We start from the raw sequence: 14,696 nt of genomic DNA on the forward strand, positions 1-14,696 counted from the left end.
TACTGGTCATTGTTGTTATAACTATATAACTTAAATTGTCAATAATTAATAAAAATAGTGCAGAAATAGATTTTTGGTGACTTATGTCTGGTGGGATAATACGCTAAACACAAAATAGTATATGCTGTGTAATTCCATTTATATAAAGTTCAGAGCTAAAAATACTAACCTGTACTGATAGAAGAATGATTACTTCTTTGGGACAAAGGCATAAAATGGAAATATAAGAAATATAAGGGAGACTTCAGAAGCGAAAGAATTTTTTTTTTTTTTAAATCTTGAGTTGGGTAATAGTTACAGAAGTGTATACATTTTTGAAAATATGCCAAGCTACATAATTAAGCTTTGTGCATTTTCAGAAATTATTTAAAAATAAGTCAGCCACAGGCACAGGGGTTCACGTCTGCGATCCCAGCACTTTGGGAGACCATGACTGTCAGATAGCCTGAGCCCAGGAGTTCAAGACCAGTCTGAGCAATATGGCAAAACTGTGTCTCCACCAAAAAAAGAAAAATTAGCCAGACATGGTGGCTCATGCCTATAGTCCTAGACACTCAGGAGACTGAGGGGGGAGGATGACTTATTCCTGACGGTGGAGGTTGCAGTGAGCTGAAATCATGCTGCTGAACTTCATCCTGGGTGGCAGAGCCAGACCCTGTCTCCAAAAAAAAAAAAAGAAAGAAAAAAAGGTTGAAGTAATACATAAAGTTTTAAAAGTATAAATTTTCAATATGAAAACTTTTCTCAGTGCATTCAACAAACTTAATAAATAAGAGATGCATAAAAATTTGTGAAGCAAACAGAGGAGAAGCAAGTGTAAATGACTGGTAGAAAGTCATACTCTAGAAAAATTATTCTTCATATTGCTTCACAGAGCATTTATTTGCAGCAGAGAAAATATGTCTATGGTTTATGAAATAACTTCAGAATATCATTTATTAGAACCCAGTTCAAGTACCATTTACTGATATTGGAACACATATTTATCTGTTTAATATATTTTATTTCAGACATGTATGTCACTTTAAAATTTTCTCACTTATATAATTTTTCATTAACCCACAAACTTTCTGCAGTGATAGTATTAAAATGAGAACCTTTTCAGTATATATACTAACATTATTCCATTAATATGTATCGGAAAATTCACTTAAAAGTCTGACAGCATTTGTGCTAAGGGACAGTGAGGATGTAAATATAAAGTTAGATCCTTAAACTCTTCGTTCCTATGCTTTATTCCTTTTCAAAATTGATCTGATAACTTTAAGGAGGTCAGGATTGAGATATAGAATACAATTGGCCAATTCTATTAAATATATTTTGAAAATTCAATATTTAATCAAGTATGTTTAATAAAGTAAACCTGGCTTTATTTAAAAACGTTACTTGTTAAGTGAGTTATTCAGTAAAACTTTTAAATAAGAAATTAATTTAAAATTTTTACAAGTGTAAATATAAAGCTCTGAAACAAGACAAAAATGGTAATGGTTAACTAAGATGATGCAATACATTCTAATGTGGAAAAAAAATGATTTTTTTTTATTCCAAGGTGATGAATTAGAGGCCTTTAGCGTGCATCAGCCACTTGGAAATAGCAAGATAGTGCATAAAGATATGAAAAGGGAAAAGGGAACCCACCAGAATTGTTGCAGGGAAGCACAAAGAGATCCAAGAAAAGGTTAAAAATCAACACAAAGAGATTTCTAAAGCAATTCAGGAAATGACAGAAGAAGTAAACATCTTAACAGAAAAGATGAGCTTCTGGAATTAAAAAGTCAGAGCTTTCTAAACTCACTTAAGAAATTTCAAAATACAAATGAAAGCTTTATCAATAGACTAGGACAGGCAGAGGAAATAATTGCAGAGCTTGAAGATTAATCTTTCAAACTAATCTAGTTAGGGAAACATAAAGAAAACAACATTTAAAAAATTAAAGTCATTGAGAAATATGGGATTATGTAAAATGAACAAATCTATGAATTACTGGCATTTCTGACAGAAGGAGGAAATTGTAAAAAAATTAGAAAACATATTTGAGGGAATTATTCAAAAAAAAAATCTTGTTAGATAAGTATACATCCATATACAAAAAAATCCAGAGAACACCTTTGAGATATTATATATGATGAACATCACCAAGGAATATGATCACCAGACTGTCCAAGGTCAACACTAAAAAAAAAAAAAAAAAAAAAAAAAAAAAAAATTAAAGGCATATATCAGATGATGCAAACTTTAAACCAACAATAGTAAAAAGGAACAGAGAAAGGTATTACATAATAATAAAATATTCAATTAAACAGGAAGACTTAGCTCTATCTTAATATATACTTACCAAACACCGGAGAACCTAGATTCATAAAACAAGTACTTCTAGACCCCAGAAAAACTTAGAAAGCCACCCAATAATAGTGAGGGATCTCAACACACTGATAGTGTTAAGCATATTACTGAGGAAGAAAACTAATGACAAAACTCTAGACTTAAACTCAACACATGGCCAATTGCACATAATAAACATCTACAGAATACTTAACCCATCAACTGCAGAATATATATCTTCGCATCTGCACATGGAACACACTCCAAGGTCGACCACATGGACCATAAAATAAGTCTCAATAAATTCAAAAAAAATGAAATTATACCATTATATGCTCAGACCATAATGGAATTTAAATAGAAATCAATGCCAAGAAGTTCTCTCAAAATCACACAATTACATGGAAATTAAACAACTTGCTCCAGAGTGACTTTTGGGTAAACAACACATTTAAGGAAGAAATACAAAAAGATTTTGAAATAAATGAAAATAGAGAAACAACATACCAAAATCTCTGGGTTGTAGTCATGGCAGTGTTAAGAAGAAAGTTTATAGTAGTAAACACCTGTTGCAAAAAATTAGAAAGATCTCAAATTAATGATCTAAGATTGTTATGGAGAGAAACTAAAATGAAAATAAACCAACTCCAACGTTAGCAGAAGGAAATAAAAAAACTAAAATTAGAGAATAAGATAATGTAATTGAGACCAAAATCCATACAAAGAGCCAATGAAATCAAAATTTCTTTTTTAAAAGGATAAATTGACAGATCATTAGACACATTAACAAATAAAGAAGAGCCAGATAAGCACAATCAGAAACAACAAAGGTGACATTACAACCAAGCCCACAGAAATATAAAAGAACTTCAGATACTATTAACAACACCTCTATTCACACAAACTAGAAAATCTGGAGAAAAGTAAATAAATTTCTAAGATGGATTCAGATCCAAATGTTACAAGATACACACACAAAAAAGAGCTGGTACCAATTCTAGTGAAACGATTTCAAAAAATTAAGGGGAAGGATTCCTCCCAAACTCATTCTATGAAGCCAGCATCACTCTGAATATGAAAATTTGGAAGAGAAATGACAAAAAAAGAAAAAAAAAAACTAGAGGTCAATATCTCCAATGAACATGGACACAAAATCCTCAACAAAATACTAGCAAATCAAATCCAGTAGCACATCAAAATTATTTCATAACAAATAGACTTTATTCCTGGGGTGTAAGTTTAGTTCAACATAAACAAATCAATAAATATGATTCACCACATAAACAGAATTAATGCAAACCATATTATCATCTCAATAGATGTGGAAAAGCTTTTGATTGAATCCAACATTTCTTCATGTTAAAACCCTCAACAAACTAGACGTTGAAGGAACATACACCAAAATAATAAAAGCCATTTATGACAAACCTATAGCCAATATCATATTGAATGGGCAAAAGCTGGAAGCATTCCCCTCATTCACTGGAACAAGACAAGTATGCTTAATTTCACCACTTCTATTCAACATACTACTAGAATTCCTTGCCACAGCAGTCAGTCAAGAGAAATAAATAAAAGGCAACCAAATAGGAAAAGAATTCAAACTATGTTCTTCACTGATGATATGATTTTATACATAGAAAATCCTACAATCTTCACCAAAGGCTCCTGGAACTGATAAAAGACTTCAGTAATGTTTCTGGATAAAATAAATCAATGTAAAACGTCAGTTCTGTACAGGAATAACTTTCAAGCTAGGAACCAAATAAAGACACACACACTCACACAACCTGGAAATATATCTAACCAAGGATCTACAAGAAGAGCTACAAAACACTGCTGAAAGAGATAATAGATTACACAAATAAATGGAAAATATTTCATGTTCGTGGATTGGGAGAATCAATATCATTAAAATGGTCACACTTTCCAAAGCAATCTACAGATTAAATTCTATTCATATCAAATTACCGATGTCATTTTATACAATTAGGAAAAAACTATTCTAAACTTCATGTGGAATCAAAAGAGCTCGAATAACCAAAGCCTAAGGAAAGCGAACAAAACTGGAGGCTACTATAAGGCTATAATATCCAAAACAGCATGGCACTGGTCTAAAACACATCAACCAATGAAACAAAAGAGAGAATCTACAAATAAAGTTGCACACCTACAGCCATCTGATCTTCCAGAAAGTCAACAAAATAAGCTATGTGAAAAGAGTTTTCTATTGAATAAATGATACTGGGAGAGCTGGCCCAGCTGTATACAGAAAATGAAGCTGGATCCTTACATTTTACCATATACAAAATTAACTCAAGATGGAGTAAAGATTTAAATGTAAGACCTTAAACTGTAAGAATCCTAGAAGAAAACCTAGGAAACACCATTCTGGGTATTGGCCTTGGGAAATATGGCTAAGTCTTCAAAAGCAACTGCTATAAAACAAGAATTGACCAGTGAAACCAAGTTAAACTAAAGAGCTTCTGCACATCAGAAGAAACAGAGCAAATAGACAATTTACAGAATGGGAGAAAATATTCACAAATTATGCATATGACAAGCATCTAATATCCAGAATTTATTTATAAAGAACTTAAACAATTAAACAAGAAAAAAATCAACCCCATTAATTTGTGGGCAAAAGACATAAGCAGACACTTTTCAAAAGAAGACATACAAGTAACTGACAAACATATGAAGAAATTCTCCACATCAGTAATCATTAGAGAAATGCAAATCAAAACCACAATGAGATAGCACCTCCTACCCATCAGAACGTCTAAAACATCAAAAAACACCAGATGCTGGCAAGGCTACAAAAGAAATGAAATGCTTATAAACTTCTGGTGGGAATGTAAATTAGCCTCTGTAGAAAGCAATTTGGAGATTTCTAAAAGAACTTAAAATAGAACTACCACTGAACCCAGCAATCCCATTATTGAGTATGTATATATATATATACAAGAAAATAAATTATTCTACCAAAAGGACACCTGCACCCATATGTTTCTAACGGCACTGCTCACAAGAGCAAAGACATGTAAACAACTTTGGTATCCATCAAAGGTGGACTCGATGAAGAAAATGTGTTTCATAACACCATGGAACACCATGCAGCCATAAAGAGAATGAAATTATGTTCTTTGCAGCAACATGGATGCAGCTGGAGGCCATTATCCTAAGTGTATTAACACAGGAACAGAAAACCATATAACACATATGCTCACTTATAAGTGGGAGCTGAACATTGGGTTCTCGTGGACATAAAGGTGTTAACAATAGCCACGAGGGAGCACTAGCGTAGGGAGAGAAGGAAAGGACAAGGGCTTAAAAACTTCCTATCTGGTACTGTGCTCACTCCTCAGCATCACACAATGTACCCATTTCAAGTGTTCACTTTTAGTCAATGATCAGTCATTCCGGGGCTTGTCAACAGAATGTGTTCACGCTTAGAATGTTGTATAATTCTGGCAGTTACCTTATTGTGGATGCAATAACCACAACTTGCAATTGTGGAGTAATATACTAAATAAAGATCCAGAATAATCAAATTTTGGAGGATCATATAAAATATACAAGAATACACTTGTTTTCATCATTCCACAGAATTCATTTATTCTCATTAAGCTATTTTCTATCTTTGTTTATTCTCTTTGCCACCTATAAGTTTCTGCAGCAGTATGTGTCTTTTTGCCAGATAATAGTTTCAATTTTCTTTGTTAAGTTTAATTAGAAATTTCATTGAGATAGTTAAATGTCGTTTTTTGCCAATTTTCCCCTGAATTCAGCTAGCCTCTAAGAAGCGATACACAGAAGGATAAAACACTTGATAATTTCCTCAATATAAGAACTGTGATCTGCTAAATACTGATAGCTATAGTGAAAATGGTAAAGACCTGTAGGACTGGTTTTCAGACTTTGATGTGCATCAGAATGCTTGAGAAGACTGAATGTTAGTTTTAGTTCTCCAAAATATCCATCTATACCTCCTGTTTTCTTGCACCATTCCTTGCATTACGTGGGTTAATTAGGGTCTTCTAGTGAACTGATGTTAAAATGAAATTATAGGTACAAAATAGACATTGAAGGAAAGGGCTGTACAGATGAAGAACAGAGAGTCAAAGAGGGGCAGGAAGCATTCAGACTAAGATGTAAGAGTGACCCCAGTGACGGGTAGAGGTGAGGAAGTATTTGATATGAAGAGTCTCAGACTGCAGCAGAGTTCTAAAATGCTTTGGCCAAAGTATTACAGTGGGCCAAAATTGCCTGTTAAAGGTCTTGCATCTTGCAGAAAATCTGCCTCCTTTAGTACACCTGCTCTACTCAGTCATTGGGTAGGAGTAGTCTTTACGCAAAAGTGAGTCCGGATGCAAAAGCAGAACAGTTGAGGCCATCAGTTAACCTTGCTCCCACAACAGGAGATCCGAGTGGAACATTTCCTTGGCCAACACAGCTTGTCAAAACACACATTTCTGGGCTCCACTCTGAAGAGTTCCTGATTTAGTAAGTCTGGAGGTGGGCCTTGGGATTTGCATTTTTAACAAATTGCATGTACTGCAGATCCAGAGACCATATTATGTTCAATGATTATAAAAAAAATTCATTTGCTAAACTTACTTCTTAGGATATCTTGGGGTTGAAACTTAAATATATATGCTAAAATAAAGCCTTTTTTGTATATAAAGTTTCTCTGGAGCTTGACCTCAGTAAAATATTGAATAGTTCAATGAGTGTGAATGTTAGTTTAGAAAAATGCATAAGTTCTGCTGAGATGAAACTGCTTTAACAGCATTTGTCTGGTGCAAAAGAAAAAACCTGGGACTCTTTTCTTGCTTTGACTTACTTCTCAGAAGAGAAAACCCAAGTTTTCTTTGTTATATTTTAATAGTAAACATCCTGTATATTGAAACAATACATTGAAAATTCAAAATGCATAAGGAACCATGGGTTGGAGTGAGATTATGCTTGGGGAAAAAATTATTTAATTAATAAAATCTGCTAATCATGCAGACCAAAATTCCAATGTGTTGTGTTCACAGTTGGTAAAATAAATAAATAAAAGAAAAATAAAACTGTCACAAGGATTCTCTCGCATAACAAAGCATTATAGGGAATAATTCAGATAATCAACTATAATATTTAGGACTTTGTCAATAGGCAATGTAATTTTACTCAGCAATATTGGGGTAGGAAAAATAAAGACCTAGCATCTGAGACAAGAATGAGAACAAACAGATTGAAAAACAATGAAACTTACCACCTATTAGGCAACACAGGTACTCAATGCTCTTCTTACTGCTTAAACACAGGTACTCAAGTCTCTTCTTACTGCTTAAACAAATGGAATATTAAAGCAAGTGTGCAGTCCATCCCCAGAATCAGTGGGGCACCCAGATGCTAGGTCCAGTAGAAGGACTTATGCTATGAGTACTATCTCAGAACTAGAATTGAAGAGGGAAGGAAATGTGCTAGTAACATTAAATCAACCCTATTAACAAGCAAATCAGACAGTAAAGAATGAGCAGAGGAGAAAAATCACCTGTAGAAAGAAAGTGGGCTCTTAAAAGCTTTCACTAGAAGCAAATACATAAGCAATAACTGAGACTATCCTACAATTAAGAAGAAGGTTCCTAAGACTAGCAGAAAATATAATAACAAAAATGTAACCAAAAAAGTACAAATTTCATTCAAGGAAGAGATGAAGCATCAGCCAGGTATTATTCTATAATCACACAGTTTAAGGCTTATTAGTTTGTTCATTGATTTGTTTTAGTGAATGAGTTTCAAAACTATCTTCAAAACAAATTGCATATTTCCTGTGACCCATAACACAAAAATATGGGTAGTAAATGGTAAAGTTTTCACTATGGAATGTAGGAACGCTATTCTTAGTTTTGATTTATTTCAGAAAGTCTAAGTGAAGAAAATTCTGCATTATGGCTTTATGTTTGTAAGTTTATATCCAAGTTCATTGATGTAAATAAGATGATATTTTAATACAGAAATATAAACAAAGTAAATTCAACTGAACTCTCACCTTAAAGTTTTTTAAATATTGAAAATATGAAAAGTCAAAGACTGCTAAGAGCCATGAGTAGCTGAAGAGGAAACAGAAGATTCTTCCATAGGACTTACAGAAGGAGCTTGGCCATGCTGACACCTTTACTTAAGACTTCTAGTCTACCCTAATGTGACAGAATGCACTTTTATTGTCTTAAACAATTTACTTTGTGGTACTTTGTTATGGAAACCCCAAGCAACAAATACAGATTTTGGTACCAGTCATGGGTACTGTTGTAACAAATACCTAAACATGGTTAATTGGTTCTGGCATTTTGTAATGGCAAAGACTGAAAGAATTTTGAGATGCATGCTGGAAAAAGTATATATTGCCTTGAAGAAATTATTGTCAGAAATATAACCATTGATTTATATGAACAATATATATATGAATAATATAATTTATATGAATAATATAACCAGCAATTTTGATGAGGCCTCAGTTGAAAGTGAAGATAGTAAGGAAATCTCCAATTTTCTTAGGGACTACATACATCATCAAGAACAGTATGTCTGTAGAAATACAAACATTAAGGGTGCTTCTGGTGAGTTCTCAGAAAGAAATGAGTAGCATGTTATTGGACATTGGAGAAGAGGCAATCCTTGTTAAAAACTTTCAGAAAATTTGGCAGAATTAATAGACAGCGTTGGGTAAAAATTAAAATTTGAATATTTAGTTGACAAGATTTCCAAGCAATCTGTGAAAAAATATGTTCTATTTTCTCTTTGCTGCTGTTAGTAAAATGTGAGCAGAAAAAGTCAAATTGAGGAACACACCATTAAATAAAAGAAACAAAATTTGATGATTTGAAAATCTCCAGCCTATCCATATTATAAAAGATGTTAAAGCATACTCTACAGAGAATGCCTAGAACCTTCAGAGAGAGCATAATGCTGTTACAACTTTCTTTCAGACTTAGTCCCTAACATTTAAGTCTTTAATCCATCTTGAATTAATTTTTGTATAAGGTGTAAGGAAGGGATCCAGTTTCAGCTTTCTACATATGGCTAGCCAATTTTCCCAACACCATTTATTAAATAGGGACTCCTTTCCCCATTTCTTGTTTTTGTCAGGTTTGTCAAAGATCAGATGGTTGTAGATGTGTGGTATTATTTCTGAGGACTCTGTTCTGTTCCATTGGTCTGTTTTGGTACCAGTACCATACTGTTTTGGTTACTGTAGCCTTGTAGTATAGTTTGAAGTCAGGTAGTGTGATGCCTCCAGCTTTGATCTTTTGGTTTAGGATTGTCTTGGCAATGCAGGCCCTTTTTTTGGTTCCATATGAACTTTGAAGTAGCTTTTCCAATTCTGTGAAGAAAGTCGTTGTTAGCTTAATGGGGATAGCATTGAATCTATAAATTACCTTGGGCACTATGGCCATTTTCATGATACTGATTCTTCCTTTCCATGAGCATGGACTGTTCTTCCATTTGTTTTCGTCCTCTTTTATTTCTTTGAGCAGTGNGTAGTGTGATGCCTCCAGCTTTGATCTTTTGGTTTAGGATTGTCTTGGCAATGCAGGCCCTTTTTTTGGTTCCATATGAACTTTGAAGTAGCTTTTCCAATTCTGTGAAGAAAGTCGTTGTTAGCTTAATGGGGATAGCATTGAATCTATAAATTACCTTGGGCACTATGGCCATTTTCATGATACTGATTCTTCCTTTCCATGAGCATGGACTGTTCTTCCATTTGTTTTCGTCCTCTTTTATTTCTTTGAGCAGTGGTTTGTAGTTCTCCTTGAAGAGGTCCTTCATGTCACTTGTAAGTTGGATTCCTAGGTATTTTATTCTCTTTGAAGTAATTGTAAATAGGAGTTCACTCATTATTTGGCTCTCTGTTTGTCTGTTATTGGTGTATAGGAATGCTTCAGATTTTTGCACATTAATGCCAGAAAGTAGAACAAATTATGCAACAAAATTTTCACTGTAGAAAACGTTAAGCAATCTCCAGAAAACAAGAATTAACTAAAGGAGCATACACAAACTTTTACTCTTGAAAACAAATGGCACTAATATTCTTACTAATGGTCAGCATTAACTCTGGATATTATTTCCTTTATCGTTGCCAAGATGCTAACAATGAGGACTATGGCCTTAGAAAAAATTATGCATTGATTAATAGGACTGAAGATAGTTTAGAAAGCATTTAGTACACAACCATTTCTCCTCTTATATTGTATATGAAAAAACAGAAGTTCAGAAACAGTAAGTGACATATCCAAGATGCAACAGTGAATTAGGGGTATGGCAAAAAAGAAACTGAAATCCATGACTTCAAGTGAGGCCTTTCCTTTTGAATAATATACTACATTTGGAAGAACAAAAGCTTTGGAGAAAGTTGCTATCATGGGAATAGCCATCTAACATTCATAAAATAAAATGAGTATAATTTTGGAGTTGAATATGACTGTTTAAGAAATTAATAATATTTGACTAATAATAGCACTACTGCCTCTATATACAACTTTATTTCAAAGATGCCTCACATGTATTCAAAGAACTATATTTAAAATAGCAAAAACATATTTATAGAAACTTTTAGATACATAATTGTCAACAGTATTTTAATAAGAAAATCTTGTAGAATATTTCTCTACGCCAATTTATGTGATCAAGAAAACTAACAACCTTTATTCGCATGTGGTATGTAAACAAACTTGAAATTTTACTTCATATTTGCATATGGTATGCGAAAGACATAAATTGAACAAATTCCTAATGAATCAAATTAAAAATAGTCTTTAATTATGTGATGCACACTACTTCCTTTGACTAGCCCATGCATGAAAAATTAAAATTTACAATAGCATTGTAAATGTCTCATTCAATGAAGAAAAATAAACAACAGTTGAATTATATAAATTGGAATCATTTCTGGAATAGAAACACATTATCATTGAAAGTTTAGGTAGAGCTAGGTAATCTATGAATGAATTTCTAGTCTGCGTTGTGAGTCAAAATGATTTGAGAATTTAGAATTTCATTCGCTTTTGTCTCTTCTGGCACAATATTGAGATTCATTTTTTAACCCAAAATTTCATCCAATAAACATTTACATATATTCAAATCTCTACTAAATTAAACATACCCTATATAGATGCAAATGCAGGCATACAGATCTTTCTCTTGAATGTGGTTTCTGCTCGATCTCTCTCCTTTCAACAGGTAGAAAGGGTGTTCATTTTATTTCCTAACTCGGTGGTAATCTCAACCTTTTTCATGGCGTTGATTGTCATCTTATATACTGATTACTCATAAATTTGATTTCCAGAATTTACCTCTGAGTTCTAAAACCAGCCATCCAAACATTCAATTAATATTTCCACTCCAGCATCAAATATTTCCACTTCAAAGGCATGTAAATCAAGTGTTGTTTAACTAAACCCCCTCCCTGAAAACCTGGTTCTCTTTCACTGTTTTATGTATCACTCAATGCCACTGTACAGATTAAAAAGCCAGGAGTCGACTTTGAAATCTCCATCTAACACACCATAAAATATCAGATACTTTAATTATTAAACATCTATCTGATTTTTTACTCCATTACCTCATTATTTTTTTCATTTTTTCATCAGTTTTACAAGATTTATAGAATACTCCACTACTTTAATACAAGAACTTGTCACCTCTCACCTGGATCATGGGACTATCATATTAAATAGTCTCACTCTTTTACTCTACAGCCTAATCAGCACAATTTCCACAGTGTTGCCAGCAATTTTTTCTTTTCACTTAATAATTGCTGTTTTTTAAAAATGTGTAAACATATATGTAATTTTTTTAATGTGTAATCACACCATATGATTTGACAGTCTATTTTTCTTTCTTCTTTGCTTTTCTCCATACTCCCTCTCTTATTACATCTAAATCCACATCATTCCACTCTACTCATGTAGCCTATGTTAAAAAACTAGTACATATTGCACCCTTCCATGTCATTTTCCATGCAAAATTAAATTTCTATACACACAAACATTCATACATACTTTAGAAGTATTTATATTTAATTTTAGTGTTCTTTTAAAATTTACCATATAAAATTATATATTACATTTTTGCATTTTCCTAAATAATATGTAGGTATTGCTACAAATTAATTTATACATTTCTAATTCATTATTCTCAATGACTACAAAACATTTCCTGGGTTAAGTGAGCAGAAATTTATTCAGGCTTTTTAATGGACACATCTCCATGTTTTTCTACTTATTATCTACATTGTGATTTTTTTCAAACTTGAACCCAATTATATCTGCCTGAACTCAACCTCTGACCCACAAAACACAAGGCCTGTGTATTTTACTTCTACCTACCTCTGAAGCCTCATTGACTCCTATACACCTTTGTACACTTTGAGTTACACACACACACAGACACACACGTGCCTACACAATTCATTTGGTATCTTCTCTTCCTAAAGAATTGAGCTTTTTGTTACATATTAAGGGATCTTTTGTTTCATTTTTCTACATAACATATTATCTAGTTAAATGTCCCCCAGAGCACTAAACATCAGAGTATTGCAATTATTATTACTTATTATTAATGTAATATTACATTAACTTGTGGTTTTTGTCATTGTCTGTCTCCTTGATAAAACTGTAAGTTTCACAAGTCCAGGAATTTTTTTCTGCCTTTTAGTTTTATATTTATTTCAATTTCTTTGTTTGCTTTTTTTTTTTTTTTTTTTTGAGACAAAGTCTCACTCTGTCATCCAGCCTGGAGTGCAGTGGTGTGATCTCAGCTCACTGCAATCTCCCCTTCTTGAATTCAAGCAATTCTCGTGCTACAGTCTCCTGAGTAGCTGGGACTACAGGTGCGTGCCACCACACCCGGCTAATTTTTGTATTTTTGGTACAGACGGGTTTTCACCATGTTGGCCAGGCTGGTTCCAAACTCCTGACCTCAGGTGTTTTGCCCAACTCAGCCTCCCAAAGTCCTGGGATTACAGGCATGAGTTGCTGCGCTGGGGCCATTTTAATTTCTTTACATCTCTAGTACTTAGTACAAAACACTGAATTACTAGCTGTCAGTATATTTGATGAATAAATTATAATAAATACATAAAATAAGCACAAAATAAGAATTAAAATATTATGATTACTGAAAATATAAATTAATATTTGAAGAAAAGTTAGAAGTAGATTAGTTAGTTTCAAATTATATTGATTATAAACATTTGAATTACTAACATAAATTGGATTTGCAGTTTCTTAATAAAAAAAGAAGCAGCTAGTTAGTTCTTTAGACTAACCAAAGTGAGCTTTATATTATAGTACTTAGATGTAAAATAAATGTTTCTATTTGGTACTTAATAAGTTACAATTTTCTTGACATTTTTTAACACTCTTTTGAAATTAATATCCGTTAGAAATTATGGCAATAATCATAATTACAACACTTACGAATTCCTACTTGATGGCTGATATTGTTTTATGCATTTCACATACATTATATTATAAACTCTTTACATACCTCAAGGGACAAGTCTATTATTTTCATTTTAATGATAGTGATATGATGGTACATAGAAATTAATGTGGCCAACTTCCTAGAGCTAACAACTAGAGAAGGCAGAATGTTTAATCTTCCATTTAATAAACTTTTAAAAAAATTAATAATAAACAGCTTAGAAAAATCTAAAGATGATTCTCAAATGGTTTATGCTCTATTTCAAATCTCCTCACTGCATATTTATTTTTCTGCTAAGCAGTTTAAGACACTGTTTCAGTATCTACTGCTGAATCATAGATCTTCCAAAACTTAATGGCATAAAACAAAACTATTTCTCATGATTTTGTGCAATGACTATGGATAGCTGAGTGGTTCTCAGTTCCTTGCTTCATCAGATGGGGTTATTAATTCAGCTGCATTAAGGTGATAGCTAGACCAGACTGAAAGGTTCAAGAAGGCTTCACTTACAGAGCTATTCCACCAGGCCTTTCTACATGGGCGCTTTGCTTCTTTACAGCTTGTTGGTCTCAGGAAAGTTGAAGTTCTTATGTGGCAGCTGGTTTCAAAAAAAGACCGAAAGTGAAAGCTGCCAGTCCTTGTAAGAGCTGAGCATGGACCTGAAGTTTCTATTGGCTGAACCGCATCACAAGGTCAATCTGGACTGCAGGCGAAGCCAGTCCAGATCCCAGGGAAGGAAAAATGAACATTTTCCACTCGATGAAAGGGAGAGGAAGATAACTGTGTATGGCTGTCTTCGGGGACTATAGCTCAGTTACACACCTATACTTTGTAATTATTTTTCACATATTTGTTTTCCTACTCTTTTGTGGTAGTACTGGAAATAGTAGAATGTGAAA

General features: G+C 33.1%; 1 long non-coding RNA gene across 1 annotated transcript; it reads right to left on the minus strand.

Annotated features, from left to right (window-relative positions):
* Window positions 1–488: 488 nt before the first annotated feature.
* Window positions 489–14,395, minus strand: LOC108539160 (uncharacterized). Its single transcript, XR_001888290.1, has 5 exons — window positions 14,308–14,395; window positions 7,583–7,653; window positions 2,830–2,888; window positions 2,107–2,172; window positions 489–655 (listed from the first exon to the last, which is right to left on the minus strand). It is a non-coding gene; the product is annotated as an uncharacterized LOC108539160 (long non-coding RNA).
* Window positions 14,396–14,696: the final 301 nt, after the last annotated feature.

Source organism: Rhinopithecus bieti, unplaced genomic scaffold (genome assembly GCF_001698545.2).
Source record: "Rhinopithecus bieti isolate Rb0 unplaced genomic scaffold, ASM169854v2 scaffold_16604, whole genome shotgun sequence".
In the NCBI taxonomy this organism is placed as follows: domain Eukaryota; kingdom Metazoa; phylum Chordata; class Mammalia; order Primates; family Cercopithecidae; genus Rhinopithecus; species Rhinopithecus bieti.